Source organism: Vipera berus, assembly GCF_964194415.1.
Source record: "Vipera berus genome assembly, chromosome: 17".
Lineage (NCBI taxonomy): Eukaryota > Metazoa > Chordata > Lepidosauria > Squamata > Viperidae > Vipera > Vipera berus.
In genome coordinates, this window is record NC_138220.1 from 1,505,463 (window position 1) to 1,521,393 (window position 15,931).

At 50.4% G+C, this 15,931-nt stretch overlaps 1 long non-coding RNA gene across 2 annotated transcripts; it reads left to right on the top strand.

The window, feature by feature from the left end:
* Positions 1–1,613: 1,613 nt before the first annotated feature.
* On the top strand, positions 1,614–7,659 carry LOC308675857. 2 transcript variants are annotated; one of them, XR_014028218.1, is made up of 3 exons: positions 1,614–2,094; positions 3,506–3,667; positions 4,291–7,659. It is a non-coding gene; the product is annotated as an uncharacterized lncRNA (long non-coding RNA). The 2 variants fall into 2 exon arrangements; XR_014028219.1 differs by having other exon boundaries at positions 1,652–2,090.
* The last annotated feature ends 8,272 nt before the right edge of the window (positions 7,660–15,931 follow it).

Sequence of the window (15,931 nt, forward strand, 5' to 3'; positions counted from 1 at the left end):
GGAAAACTGCCATCCTGTGGTCAAAGCGGGAATTGCGGCCGCCGAGAGAAATAATCCTTTTTAATGGCATTTTAAGGTTATTATTCTCTACCTTTATTATTAGCGCCTTATTAATATTAATAGGGGGACGGGTGGCCCTTTCGCTGCGACACAGGCGCAGAATAAGGTGGCCTAATATTAATAAAGTTTTATTAATAAAGAATAATAATCTTAAAACGTCATTAAAAGGCCTAGGATTTTTGCCTAGGATCGGGACACCGAGGTTATTTTGGGCACAGTGGACTGAAAGGGACTACAAAAACCATATAAAGCATAGGGTATGAAAAGGATGCACCCCTGTGGTTATTTTACACATAACAGCTTGAAACGCACTACAAAGACCATCTATATAGTAGAGCACATGAAAAGAGTGCCCACCTCTGGTTATTTTGGGCATAGTGGCCTGAAAGGGACTACAAAGACCATCTATAGCACAGGGCATAAAAAGAGGGCCCTCCTGTGGTTATTTTGGGCACAGTGCACTGAAAGGGACTACAAAGACCATAGATAGCACAGGGCATGGAATGAGTGCCCTCCTGTGTTTATTTTGGGTGTAGCGGTCAGAAAGTGACTACAAAGACCATGTATATAACAGGGTATTAAAAGAGTGCCCTCCTGTGGTTATTTGGGATGTAGAGTCCTGAAAGGGACTTCAAAGACCATATATTACACAGGACATGAAAAGAGTGCCCTCCTATGGTTATTTTGGGCACAGTGGACTGAAAGGGAATACAAAGACCATATATAGCACAGGGCATAAAAAGAGTGCCCACCTGTGGTGATTTTGGGCATAGAGACCTGTAGGGGACTACAAAGACCATATGTAACAAAAGGCATCCAAAGAGTGCCCTCCTGTGGTTATCTTGGGCGTAGCAGCCACAAAAGGGCTTCTACGACCATATATAGCCCAGGGCATGAAAAGAGTGCCCTCCTGTGGTTGTTTTGGGTGTAGCGACCTGCATGGGACTACGAAGACCATATGTTATTTTGGGCATAGCAGCCACAAAAGGACTTCTAAGACCATATGTAACAAAGGGCATGCAAAGAGTATCCTCCTCTCATTATTTTGGGCATAGTGACCTGTTGGGGACTACAAAGACCATATAAAGCATAGGGTATGAAAAGGATGCACCACTATGGTTATTTTACACATAACAGTCTGAAATGCACTACAAATACCATGTATAGCCCAGGGCATGAAAACAGTGCCCACCTGTGGTTATTTTGGGCATAGCGACCTGTAGGGACTACAAAGACCATATGTAACAAAGGGCATCCAAAGAGTGCCCTCCTGTGGTTATTTTGGGCATAGTGTCATGGAAGTGACTACAAAGACCATGTATAGCCCAGGGCATGAAGAGAGTGCCCTCCTGTGGTTATTTTGGGCATAGTGACCTGAAAGTGACTACAAAGACCATGTATAGCCCAGGGCATGAAGAGAGTGCCCTCCTGTGGTTATTTTGTGCACAGTAGATGAAAGGGACTACAAATAGAGCACTCTTTTTCTGCCTGGGATGGTCTTTGTAGTCCCTTTCGGTCCACTGTGCCCAAAATAACCACAGGAGGGCACTCTTTCTGCCCTGGGCTATAGATGGTCTTTGTAGTCACTTTCAGGCCACTATGCCGAAAATAACCAGAGGAGGGCACTCTTTTCACGTCCTGTGCAATACAGATGGTCTTTGTAGTGCGTTTCAGGCTGTAATGTGTAAAATAACCACGGCGGCGCATCCTTTTCGTGCCGTGCCCCGGGATGAGCGGACGGGCACAAGGACTCGTCTGGAACGAGAAGGGTTTCCTGCTTGGCCAGGGGGTTGGACTAGACGACCTCGCCGGGTCCCTTCCAGCTCCGTTATTCTGTTAGTCCCGCCCTCGCGCTCCAGCCGGAGAGCGACGCCTCCAATCACGGCGGGGAAGCTCACAGCCAATCCGGCCCGGCCACGCCCCCTTCCTCGCTACCCGGAAGCTGCGGAGGGAAGCTGGGCCAGCGTGGCTCCCACCGCCGCCCCCGAAGCTCCGCGGCGCTTGCAAGCCCGGCCGGCCGAGGGCAGGAGGTGAGTCCCGGGCCAAGGGGGGGCGTCCCTTGCAAGAAGGGGGGTTGGGGGGTAGGAGCCCTTCCGGGATTGGGCGGGGGGGACAGCCCCGCAAACTCGTGTGAATGGGGAATTGGGTGAGTTTCCTCCTCGGGTTTACACGCATTCTGCCCCGACTCTTGTTGCAACCCGAGGGGAAAAAAGCGTTGCATTGCAACGCCTGGCACTGCGTTCGTTGGGTGCAGCAACAGGTGGGAAGCCTAGGTGTCCGACCCAACGCGTGTATCGCGTGCTCGTGTGAACGAATGCGCGGCAGACTCTGGGGACGCGGCGTGGCCTGGAACGCAGCGAGCGAACGGTCTTCCTTTGCCCGGTTAATTAATCCAACCCAGGTTATTAAACGTAGCTGGGGGGGGGGGCTCTTCAAACTTGGCTTGTGGACTTCAACTCCCAGAATTCCTCAGCCAGTCACGCTGGCTGAGGAATTCTGGGAGTTGAAGTCTACAATTCAAAAGGGCCAGGTTTGAAGACCAACCTAACTTATCTCATCCTACCTAACCTGCTGACTTGGGAGGGACAGTTAGGGAATGAGCAACACCTGGATAGTTTGATTGACGGCCACAGGTGGAGCTCGGTTTGGAGCAGGCTACCTTTGCAGCAGGCAAATGAATTGTAATTTCTTTAAAAAATAAATAGAATTTTTTAAATATAAAATGGAGGCCGGCAGACTTGGAACATTGGGAGACAATTCCAGGTAAGCCGGAAAGATTCCCCCACATTTTCATGTCATTTTTAGCCGCAGAGACCTGACACCTGGTCCCACTGGATAAAATGGAAGGCTAAACGGCCATTTTCTATATTTTTCCCCTTTTCCTGCTCAGTTTTGAAAGCCCCTGGGTTAAAAATGCAGAAATGAGATTTTTAAAAACCCGTTGTTGTAATTTGTGGACCTGAGAATTTTGAAACGCTTTTGGTGAATTCAGTTTGAGGAGATGTTGGAGAGTCCTGGGTGCGAATCTCTCTTGAGTTATTTCATTTATTTTTATTTGTTTAGTCAGCCCAGTGGCTCTGGCAGTTAAATGGGATTCAGAATTCAGGAGAAGCAAGTGGGTAACAAGGTCGCCTCATAATAAATTGTTAGAAATAATTTATGAATACATAAAGTTATAAATTCTAAAATAATCCAGGATGTCTCTTGAAGGGCTTTTGCCGTTAATTGATTGTCTTGCATTTATGAAATCTATCTAGCTGCCCATTAGGACTTCTGTTCGTACTTTCTAGGAAACAAAACCCGTAATGTTTCTCCTCTGAGCAGATGCCACGATATAGCGCTTTTGAAATCTGTAGGCTTCATTAGCATTTTTTCAAAAAATACTTCCTGGCTGGATATGTAGATATATAAACTTAAATTCGTTAAACTCTTCTCTGTTGTACAGGAAAATAAAGGTCATGGATCTGAGCGTAAAGATCAGCTCTCTCGACTAAAGGAAGGAGATCCCGAATTGTACAAGTTTCTGGGAGAAAATGGGAAGACTTTGCTTAATTTTGATGATTCGGATGAAGAGAAGAACCATCACGTGTTGCCTGAAAAATGAGAGGTAATTGATTTATTTTCAATATAACCGAACATCAGGAATTGCCTGACTGCTGATAATTAGCGCCCTGATGCCAATTAGACTTTACCACAGTGTCAATGAAAATTGTGGAAGGAAGTCGCCCATACCTCTCTCCTTCTTTCTCTCCCTATTTCGCTCATTCTTTTTTTTTCCTTCCTTTCTCCCTTTTCCTTCCTTCCTTCCTTCCAAGGCAGGCTCAGGAATTCTGGGAGTTGAAGTCCTCAGGTCACTAAAGGGCCATTGTTCATTTGGAGAGGGGCCCTTCTCCTCCCCCCCCCCTTATTTCTAGGATGTGGGTTTTGGAAGCCTCCCTCTTTACAGGGTTGTGCCCCCCCATCAAATAAAATAAAGATTTTCTTCTCCTTGATCCTCCCATCTCCATTAGAAAAACCCATCTGCTTTGCTTATTTATTGCTCTATTTATTATTAAAACTTACATTCTGCCCATCTCGCCATTCCCGTCTTGCCCCCTCCTGAGCTCTGCAGACAACCCATTAATTAGCACTGGACATTAATTAGCACCCAGCTGCCCTTTCTGCCCGCCACCCCCACCCCTTGTCCCCAATGAGGTTGGATTGACACCAAGTCTTTCTTTCCTTCTCCAGGAGACGAGAAGGCCGCGCTTCAATGGAGGAAACCTCTGGCAGAGTTGCAACAGCTGGCACAAGGAGGAGAGGACCTGGTGGAAGACTTGGATTTATCCAATGCAGACTGATGGATGGACAGACTGGAGGGTAGGGGGGGCAGGGGTGGGGAAGGGGCTGCATTGTTCCAGCTGGCCCTGAAGCCGGATTTGTGCACTGGAGGGACAGGCCAGAAAATTGGTCAGCCGGCAGGGCAGCCTTAAAAAGCCTGTGCCCCATGGCTGCAAAAACTGCCTCTTTCGAATAATGTGGGTTCTTAAAACCATCTCAAAATAAAACCTTAAAACCATCTCAAAAAAGAAAAAAGAGGCCAGCCTTCAATGCTGCCCCTTCCTCTTCTGGAGACGCAGAGATGAAGATCAACTTCCCACCGCAGTTGCAGCCGGAACACTTTTACAGACCATTTTCTTTTTTAAAGACTTGGCTCTTTTTTGGACCAAACCCAGCAGGAAGAGCTGGACGGGACAGCACAGTGCATGCTTTGAATCCACCACCCCCCAATTCCCCCCAATGTTTATTTCTGTATGGGAAGGGAAGGTTTGCGTTGGTTCTCGGCTTGTAAAAACAGCCTGTTGTCGATTTCTTTCAAACGCCTGGATCTCTTTGCACTGAAACTGCAGCGGGCAAAACGGCTGCATCCCGATGGAGAAACGTTTTGCCCTGCAGCTTTCACTGCATTGCGACCTTTTTTCACCCCACCTGTGGTGCCCACCAGGAACTGAGACCCACACACTTGTTTTTTGAGGTCACCTGACAGAACAGATCTAGGATAAGGAGATAGCATTGGTCGGGAGGGGATTCCCCCAACTTAGCCAGGATATCTCTGTAATTTGCAAGTTAGATGAAGGAGTCTTATGTCTTCAGCTTGGCTAAAGAACCGTGTTTTGTGGTTTACGGAGATATGCTTGAAATGCAAAGTCCCCATAAATCTGGAAACATGGCTGCTCTAGCTTTTTAAACTGGATGGGAGGGCGAAGGCATAACGGCTGTTAGCTTTTGCCTTGGGTAAAGACCATTGATGTCTGGTAGGATTGTGTAGATTCGGGTTGTAGGACAAAGTTGAGGTGTCAGAAGAACTTGGATCAGGGTTTTTTAACCTTAACTTGATGTGTGGACTTCAAATTCCAGAACTCGTGAGTGTTGAAACCCACACATCTTGCTAAGGGGGAGAAACCCTGATCTCCAGGGTCATGTAAACCCACCAGGTAGGTCAAGAACTGAACTCTTGCTTTCAGAAAGCCAAACGGCTCTTGGAAGGCTGGACTTCAGTTCCCAGAAATAGGCAGCTTTTAAAACACACTGGGAGTTGAAGCTTGCCCATTGAAAGATGCAAATTTCAAAGGGATGAGTTTTAGCTCCCGGAAATCTTAGCAATCCTAGGCTAGATAAGTTTTAAGGATTGAGGTCCCCTTCCCACCCACCCGCCCCCCAATTCCCAAGGACACCAGATGGCTGCGACTTAATTTCCAGCTGTCTCCAGCACATGGACTGGACTCTGATCTCCAAGGTCATGTAAACCCACCAGGTATGTCAAGAACTGAACTCTTGCTTTCAGAAAGCCAAACGGCTCTCAGAAGGCTGGACTTCAGTTCCCAGAAATAGGCAGCTTTTAAAACACTTTGGGAGTTAAAGCTTGCCCATTGAAAGATGCAAATTTCAAAGGGATGAGTTTTAACTCCCGGAATTAATTTAATTTAGCTCCTGCGACTTAATCTCCAGGAGTCTCCAGCACATGGACTGGAGAATTCTGGAAACTGAAGTTCGCTAATCTTGGAGACGGATCCATGCTGTCTTGGTGGGGCATCCCAGTTCTGAATTCTAGGACTTGGGGAGTCTGCCAATCTGGGAGACAAATCCCATGAAAGGTAAGTGGTGAGCCTCTAACTTAATTCTGTTAGGAATTCTGGAGCATGCAGTCCCCCAATCCAGGAGACAGGTCAATGTCCTGTGGACGATGGGTCTCCAATTCTTCAGAATTCTGGGTTCAGAATTCTGGGACTTGGGAGTCTTCCATCACAGAGGGCATAGGATACCCTAGTTCCTACAATACCAGGTGGGTGCCATTCAATCTCTGGTGTTCTCCAGCACGCAGACTGGAGAATTCTGGGAATTGAAGTTCAATCTTGGAGGTAGAAGTCCCAGGTCTTCTAGGTGGGCTTCCACAGGATTCTGCTAAAAATTCTTACACCAAGGAAACGCCGCATCTGAATGCGAAACCTTCAATTCCCAGAACTCTGCAACCTTGGGGTGTAGAGTTACGGGGAATGAAGTTAACTTCCCATCCAGATGGGAGGTGAACGGGTGGAACCCAGACTTCTCCAGTTTATGTCTGTATTCTGGGAATTTTAAAGTCCAACATAGAATTTCCGATAGAGCTTTGGACCCCAGAATGCTTGGCAACGTAGCTGGATAATTCTGGGAAATAAGATCATCCATGTTGGGGTGTCATTCTCCATACTTAAAGACGTTTTGGGGCTGAGGTCCACTTATTTGGGATGCGCAGAACTTGGGTTCCTTTGAGCTGTGAGATTGCAAATCCCCACAGCTACAAACGTACAGGAATTGAAGTTCTTTAAGCCATCCCCCCCAGAAATGGGTGCACCTCAGCCCTGAAGCCTTGGGGGTCTCCAGTAGGTCTCAGCCTTGGCAGGCTTAAAGATGGGTGGACTTCAGCCTTAGTTGAAAGTCTACCCAACTTAACACTTGTCAAAGTTGAGAAAAGCTGTTGTAGAATCTCAACCCTGCCCCAATCTCCCCAGCAACTGGGCAGGTGAGCCAGAAAACAGGTGTGTCTTGAGGTAAGTCTGCAGTTCCTCCCTTGGTCTAAGTAGACATGCACAATGTGTCCAAAATAGGGGCCTCTTGGCTCCAAGACCTCGGCACTTAATTTCAATAATACACTTGTGCATGCCTACTTGTAGCAAGGGCTGCACAGAGGGCACAAGCTCTGTGCATGGTGGGTCCTGCCCTGGAAGGCTGGAGGGGGGGTGGAAAAAGGGTCAGGGGCCAGCCCTGGTCCAAGGGGAGGCTGGCGAGGAGGCCCTGGGGAGGTCTGGGGTGTCCAAGCCCCCTGGGGCAGCCTCAGGCATCCCAGGGCCTCTCTTGCCAGCTCCTCTTGCGCCACGGTTGAAGTCGAGGGTCTTGGTGGGGGCTGGGGGAGGGTGAGAGGTCGGGGCAGGGCGGAGGGCGGCTGCCAAGGTCCTTGGCTCTGGGGGGGGCATTTTGCCCACTTCAAGCCAAAGACATTGGCAAGCTGCTCTCTCTGCGCCCCCCCCTCCTGAGCCTCCCTCAGCCCCCACCAATGCCTTTGGCTTCAATCCTGGCCTAGAGGGGGCCTTGGGGGGGAGGGGAGGTCCTGGGAGGGGGGGGAACCTCCCCCCTCCTCCCAGGATCTCCTCTCCCCTGGGCTCCCTCTAAGCCAGGACTGAAGCCAAAGGGGGTAGGGCGGGAGGGGGGGGTTGGGGGGGCGGGAGGGGGGTTGGGGGGAGGGTGGGTTGGGGGGGTGGGTGGGGAGGGGGGAGGGTGTGGGTGGGAGGGTGGGGAACCAGAAGGGGGGTGTACTTCTTGTTTTCTTGACCTCTAATAAAGATTGTGAAAAGTGCAGCATCCTGCCTCTTTCTTTCCCCTCCCCCCCGCCCACCCTCCCCCCCCCACCCACCCTCCCCCCCCATTTCCCTCCCTCCTCTTGGTTCCCCTCCCCATCTTTGGCCTCAAGGGGTGCCCGAGGTAGGGAGGGGCAGGCCCTGGGTGCCCCCCCAGGCTTGCCAGGGTGGATGGGGCATCTTCCCAGGGCTCCCCTCCTCTTCCCCTCCCTCCCTCCACCCCAGGAGGGCTGCTGGGGGCTAAGGGGAGGTGGGGAGACCCCTGGAAGGAGGTTGGAGGCTGGGGGGGGGTCTCCTTGCCGAACACCCCATCTCTTTCCCTTCCCAGCTCCCTTGGCGCCATCTGGCAGGGACCCCGTGGGTGGCAAAGACTCAGGAGGGAAAGGGAGGCCGGGGGGGGGGGGAGAGGAATGGGCAGGCTCTCCCCAACATTTAAAGGGAGGAGTTTGTGCCTGCCAATGCCCCCCCTTCACCCCAGGGCCTCCCATTCCCTCCTTTGCCTGTGCCTGCACCCGTGGCACCAGGGGAGTCAGGAAGGGGAGAGGAAGGGGTGTTGGCAAGGAGCCCTGGCAAGGAGCCACCCCGTCAGCCTCCAACCTCCTTCCAGGGCTCTCCCCACCTCCGCTTAGCCCCCAGCAGCCCTCCTGGGGTGGAGGGAGGGAGGGGAAGAGGAGGGGAGCCCTGGGAAGATGCCCCATCCACCCTGGCAGGCCTGGGGGGGCACCCAGGGCCTGCCCCTCCCTACCTCGGGCACCCCTTGGGGCCAAAGATGGGGGGGCCAAGAGGAGGGAGGGAAATGCAGGTGCTGGGAAGATTGGGAGGGGGCAGGCAGGCCAGGTGGTTGGAGGGCTGAGTCTGCCTCTCTAAGCCCCTGGCCTGCCTGTTCCCCCTCCTCCTTCCCAGCACCTGTACCCTCCACCCCCAACTTACCTGTTCTTACCTGTTCTCCGTGTCCCTTGCCGTCTGGTGGGGTTCCCACAGCCGGTACCATCCCATACTTACCCGCTTTGGTCTAAGCTGGCTCAGACCAAGTAACCTGGGCTGTGTGTACCCACCGCCCTCTCCCCCAATACTTTAATGTTCCCTGTCCCCAGGAATCTAAGTTGTGAAGGACGCACCCCGACCCGTACCTGTTTTTATAAACTGAGTGAACTCTTCATTTTTATTATTTCAATTGGTTTGCTGGAAAGCCTTAATTTTAAAGTGATGGATACTTTGACATGAAGCTAAGGTCCTACTGAGCTATCTTGGCTTAAGTGTGGTTTCTGTTCAAAATGCACTAAGGGAGGGAGAAAAAAAGACTGCAGGGGTGTTTTAAAAGTTTGGCCCCTGCATTCTTTTTTCCACCCAAGTGGCCAAGCACACACACACAGAGAGAGAGAGAGAGAGAGAGAGAGAGAGAGAGAGAGAGAGAGAGAGAGAGAGAGAGAGAGAGAGAGAGAGAGAGAGAGAGAGAGAGAGAGAGAGAGAGAGAGAGAGAGAGAGAGAGAGAGAGAGAGAGAGAGAGAGAGAGAGGAGAGAGAGAGAGAGAGAGAGAGAGAGAGAGAGAGAGAGAGAGAGGGGTTGAAAGCTGGCAAGGGCTCCATGTTAAATCCTGGGTGTGGATACCAGGGAAAATGTGCAATTCCATATCCTCACCCAGGCTGCCCTGCCTTTAAAAAAAAACAAAGCAAAACCCTGCATTCTTTGTGCACAAAAGCCAATTAAAATGGAGCATAGCTCTGTGTTGTATGCAAACACAGAGAGACACAAACAGGGGAGAATGTAGCTCACAGTGTTGAACTCAAGTCCCTGGTGCTCTCCGAGTTTGGTTTTCTTGCAGACGTTTTGTTATCCAACTAGGTAACGTCATCCATGCACTAATGAGGTTACCGAGTTGGGTAATGAAACGTCTCCAAGGCAGCAACCTCAGAGAGCACCAAGACACAGACACACACACACACACACACACACACTGAAAGCTGGCAAGGGCTCCATGTTAACTCCTGGGTGTGGATACCAGGGAAAATGTGCAATTCCATATCCTCACCCAGGCTGCCCTGCCTTTTTTAAAAAACAAAGCAAAACCCTGCATTCTTTGTGCACAAAAGCCAATTAAAATGGAGCGTAGCTCTGTGTTGTATGTGCACACACACACACACACACAGAGGAGAATGTAGCTCAGGGTTGAACTCAAGTCGCTGGTGCTCTCCGAGTTTGGTTTTCTTGCAGGCGTTTTGTTATCCAACTAGGCAACGTCATCCATGCACTAAGGAGGTTACCTAGTTGGGTAATGAAACGTCTGCAAGGCAGCAACCTCAGAGGGCACCAAGACACAGACACACACACTCTCTCTCTTTCTTTCATACACACACACACACACACTTTGAAATCTGGCAAGGGCTCCATGTTAAGTCCTGGGTGTGGATACCAGGGAAAATGTGCAGTTCCATATCCTCACCCAGGCTGCCCTGCCTTTTCTAAAACAATCAAACATTGCATTCTTTGTGCACAAAAGCCAGTTAAAATGGAGCATATCTCTGTGTTGTATGTGCACACAGACACACACAGAGAGAATGTAGCTCAGGGTTGAACTCAAGTCCCTGGTGCTCTCCGAGTTTGGTTTTCTTGCAGACGTTTTGTTATCCAACTAGGTAACGTCATCCATGCACTAAGGAGGTTACCGAGTTGGGTAACGAAACATCTCCAAGGCAGTAACCTCAGAGGGCACCAATACACACACTCTCTCTCTCATACACACACACAAATGTTGAAAGCTGGCAAGGACTCCATGTTAACTCCTGGGTGTGGATACCAGGGAAAATGTGCAATTCCATATCCTCACCCAGGCTGCCCTGCCTTTTTTAAAAAAACCAAGCATTGCATTCTTTGTGCACAAAAGCCAATTAAAATGGAGAATATCTCTGTGTTGTATGCGCACACACAAAGACACAGAGGAGAATATAGCTCAGGATTGAAGTCAAGTCCCTGGTGCTCTCCGAGTTTGGTTTTCTTGCAGACGTTTCGTTATCCAACTAGGTAACGTCATCCATGCACTAATGAGGTTACCTAGTTGGGTAATGAAATGTCTCCAAGGCAGCAACCTCAGAGGGCATTAAGAGACACAGTCTCAGTCTCAAACACACACACACACATCCAGAAGGGAAGCACTGGGATCCCCCCAAGTACAATATCCTACCTGTTTGTTTCTGTCTTTTTCCTAACAACTCCCTGGGCAGCTAATCTGCTGCTGATGGACTTCTAAGGAGCAAATGCCTAGAAAGGGCAGGATGGGGACAAGCAATAAAAGCAACACGATGCACACCAAAGATAGAAACAGAAAGTCAAAGAAAAAGGAAGAAGGTAGTCCACAGGACTGGCTGTGCCGTATCATCCAAAAAATAAAAAATAAACATGGAGCGGAGTTCAGACGCTGGATCGCTTCGTCTTTGGTATTACTTCAAAAGCTGCCTTCCGGTGGAGGGTGGGCGAAGCTCCGCGGGAGGCGGGTTGCAATCCGTGGGCCGCACGCCAGGCAGGTGGAGTGGGAAAGCCACCGGGAAGCTGGCCATATACAACACCCGGCCCACCCTCTTGGCTACCTGGAGAAAAAACAGCAAGGAAAGGGGAAATAAGGCACCTGCACAAACAGCAGCAGCAAGAGGCATTAAAAAATGGGTGGATGTTTCGATTTTGACAAGCAAAATGCACGGGCAAGTCAGATTCACTTAAGAACTGTGGCAAGAACAGCGATAAAATGGGGCAAAATTCCCTTAACAAATGTTGAGAACTATCACAAATGTTGAGAGCTATCTCTGTTTACCATAAGGAAAGCTTGTATCCTACCTAGCCTGTTCCAACAGCTGCCTGTCTACGTTCGGGACCTGGCTTTTCTTTCTTTAGAGCCGCACCGGAAAATGGGATTTCTCCCACTTTGCCAGGCCAGCTAAAAGCCCGGAAGCCAAGTTTCCCAGCCTTAAGGCTCCTGCAAACCTGGGCAAGAGATTCCCTCCTCCGCAATGCTAGCCGGGGTTTTAAGCTGCACTTTCTCTGGGCGCCCTTCTCATGTTTGGAAGACTGTCTGGCTGCTTCCTAGTTTTTGCATTCTGTCGGGTTTCATTCGCCAGCGCATGGCCGGAGAAAAGTAAAACAATAAAGAAACCCAAAGAGTTAAACTGGGTTGAACTTCGGGGCTCAATAGAAAGAAACCATAAAGAAACCCTAAACTTAGTCTCTTGCCTCGGTTTACGATCCCTGGTTGACGGCTCAGCACAGGGAGGGCAAAGCAGCCTCTTTCCCCCTCGGCAACTCCGCCTGTGCCGAGGTGGAAGGACACAAACCAGGATTTGAACTCCGAACCCCGCTGAGAAACCCACCAGGGAGCCCCCTCGTCCCCCCGGCAGGAGAGGCGGAGGGAAGCCCGGCTGGCAAAGCTACACGTGTCCGGCTTCCCCTATCAGGAGCCCCGCCGGCTGCGCTCGCACGACCTGCCCGACCCGGGTCCGGGATTCCCCGCTTCTCGCTCGGCCCCAACGCCCCCCCCTCCGTTGCTAGGGCAGCTCAGGCGGACCAGCACCATGGGGCCGGTAGTCCGGCACTCCGTAACGAAGGGCCTCCCGGAGCTCACCTCCTTTGCCGGGCTCGGGTCCCCCGGCAGCTTCTCCCCCCGACGCGGCTCCCCAACTGCGGCCTCCGCCACGCCGCAAAATGGCCGCCCAGGCCAGGCCCAACTGGAGAGCGGCTGCCCTGCTCCTCCCACTTCCGGTTCCGGAGGGAGGGAGGGAGGGATGGGCGCTTCCGGGAGGGCTCGCGAAGGCGCTACGCCCAAAATGGCCACTTGAGGGCAGTGTTTCACGCCCTGGGCTATAGATGGTCTTAGAATCCCCTTTCTGGCCGCTACGCCCAAAAGAACCACAGGAGGGCGCTGTTTCATAGCTGGGCTATGTAAGGCCTTTGTAGCCCCTTTCAGTCCACTGTGCACCCCGGCAGCATAGCGCAGAAAAGAGGACACGACAAAGAAGAGAACCGTGCTGCCAACGGACAGGAAGTTGATGACGGCCATACTGGGAAGCTCGTTGTCAAAGGCCCTGGCGGACGACCGTAGCGTAGAGTACTGACAGGAAGTCCGCCATGGCGAGAAGGTCGTTGAGAAAGGAAGTTGGCACGGAAGACTAAGAAGAACGGACAAAAAGTCGGCCATAATAAGAGGGTCGATTCCAAATAAACCGGAGGATGGCCTATTTGAACGGACAGGAAGTCCGCCATATCGAGAAGGTCTCATTGAAAGTGGACGCTCTGCGCTTTGTCGCTTCTTTTCTCTGTGTCCCTATCTAGGCAAAAGGCCTACTATGGTCCCCGTGTTAACGCTATGGGACGGGGAAAGGTGCCATCCTGTGGCCAAACCGAATATTGCGGCCGCCGCATTTTAAGCTTATTATTCTCTATCTTTATTATTAGCGCCTTATTAATATTAATAGGGCGACGGGTGGGTCACAGGCGCAGAATAAAATGCCCTAATATTAATAAGCTTTTATTAATAAAGAATAATAATCTTAAAACGCCATTTAAAAGGTTTTTCTTTGGTTGGCTGCTACGCCGGCTTGGACCACAGGAGGGCACTGTTTTCCGTCCCTTAGCGATAGCGGCATCGAGGCCGTCGAAAAGGCCTCCGTGCTAATGCTATGGGACGGAAGCCTGCCATCCTGTGGTCAAAGCGGGAATTGCGGCCGTCAAAAGAAATAAAGCTTTTTAATACCGTTTTAAATCTACGGACTTCAACTTGTTGATCGGACGTGAATTCCGCCGGGCCCAGAACGTCGCCGCGAAAGGAAGTTGGATGACTAAGAAGAACGGACAGGAAGTAGGCCATGACGGAGAGGTCCATGGGAACGGCGGATATCGACGGACAGGAAATTCGCCTGGCCGAGAAGGTCTCTCGGAGATTACACGTGATGAACGAGACGGCAGACATGCGCAGAAGTCCGACGGAAGCGGCTCGTCCCTTTCGGAGAAGCGTAGAGCGGCGACGCTTCGGCGACGCTCTGCGCTTTCGTGCTTCGCTTCTCGGTGTCCCATCCTAGGCAAAAGGCCTAATACTAATGCGATGGGACGGAAAAGCGTGCCCTCCTGTGGTCGAACCGGGTATTGCGACCACCAAAAGGAATTACACCTTTTAAATAGGATTTTAAGGTTATTATTCTCCATCTTTATTCTTAACACCTTATTCTTAAATATGTTAATATTATTTTGTTAATATTAACGCATTATTAATATTAATAGGGCGACAGATGGCCATTTTGCTGAGATGCAGGCGCAGAATTAAATGGCCTAGCATTAAAAAGGTTTTACTAATAAAGAATAATCATCTTAAAATGCCATTTAAAAGATTTATTTCTTTTGGTGGCTGCCATACCTAGCTTCAATAGATACAGAATAATAATCTTAACATCATATTAAAAGGGTTTCTTTCCTTTCGTGGCTGCGATTCCTTCTTTAAGCGCAGGACTCTCACTCTAGGACTGCTTGCCCCAAACGCTGGCCTCCCTTCCTATGTGGCTACAAAAGGAGAACGTCTTTGGCTGCTTGCAGAAGAGTTGGGACGGAAAGACGGCATGTAAAGGAACATCACAAATCAATCACAACTGTCTATTAAGTCTGTAAACTCACCCGGAATAGGCAAAGTGTAGAATATTCCAAAGCTCTTCCAATGGGTTGTGGCGGTTCAGGTTGCTTGCGGAAATTGTGCAGAAGTGTTTTGTGCCTGTTAGAATCCCCTCGGTTGTATCAGGCTGTAATTATAATTCCATATTGGCTAAATTTGCAGCCCTGTTGCCCTGGCCTTGCCCCGACCCCAACTTAAAAGACGAGACACCTGGGCTGCAGACGCTGTGGCCTCTTACGAGCAGGGATATATGCAGGTTTTATTCAACTTACTTTGGGTTTATGTTAAATTCCCATCCCACCAGGCTCAAGGTTGACTCAGCCTTCCATCCTTCCGAGGTAGGTAAAATGAGGACCCAGATTGTTGGGGGCAATTAAGCTGACTTTGTAATAATGCCGCTTGGGGTGTGTGTGAAAACCCTAATAAGCAGGCATATACATAGAATGAAGGCTACTGCTAAGCTTGTAAGCCGCCCTGAGTCTTCGGAGAAGGGCGGGATATAAATGGAATTAAAAAAAAATCATTAAAATTGCAGTTTCCTTCCTAGAGGCAACTGCCCAAAAACAGCCACTTTGTTTAGCATTTCTTATCCGAGCCCGCAGATCCCTTTATCTCCTTTTCGGATTCATCCCTGCACTCGATAGGTGGCCAAACAGTTGGGGTGAAGAGATGCAGACTGATAGCAGGGCTTCAGCAGGAGCAGCCCAGGGCTGCAAAACCAATTGGATTTCCTTTTCCGCCTTTTCCCACAAGATTGCACGCACAACTCTTGACCCTTTGTGTGTAGCTGGATTGTTTCCCTGCATCAGGGTGCACTGTGGCGATGGGAAGCGGCTTTGGGGATCTCTGCCCTGCATGGACCCTCCTGTTGCCCCAACCGTGTGCTAGCCGGAGGTAGCCCGATGCTGAACGGGGGTGGTTTGGGTCATCGGGACTTCTTCCTCCCCAATTTTGCCTCACTGAAATGACACCCGAAAGTATGCTGAGGCTTGGGCAGCATCTCATTTTAACAAAATACTGTTACAGGAAAGATGTTTCAGTGTGACAGTTGGATTCATTGCTGGGTAGAGAGACTGTCCAGAGGCTCCCAAATGACCTGGTGAACACACAGAGGGGACTCGGATCCCTCCTGGAAGACCTGCTCTGGAATTACGGGGTAGCCACCGAATAGGGTGTGAGGCCCAAGAATCGACCAGGGTGTCCTCTGGGGGCTGGCAAAGTCACCTTGAACAGCGGTGGCCACGCTTCAGGAGAGGCCCAACAAAGTGTCTTTAGGGCTGTAGGGCCCACCTCTGGTTGCCGTGGCTTAGAAAGCCCCACCCCCATCCTGGCTATATGTGATGGCCCTGCAACTCCAAAA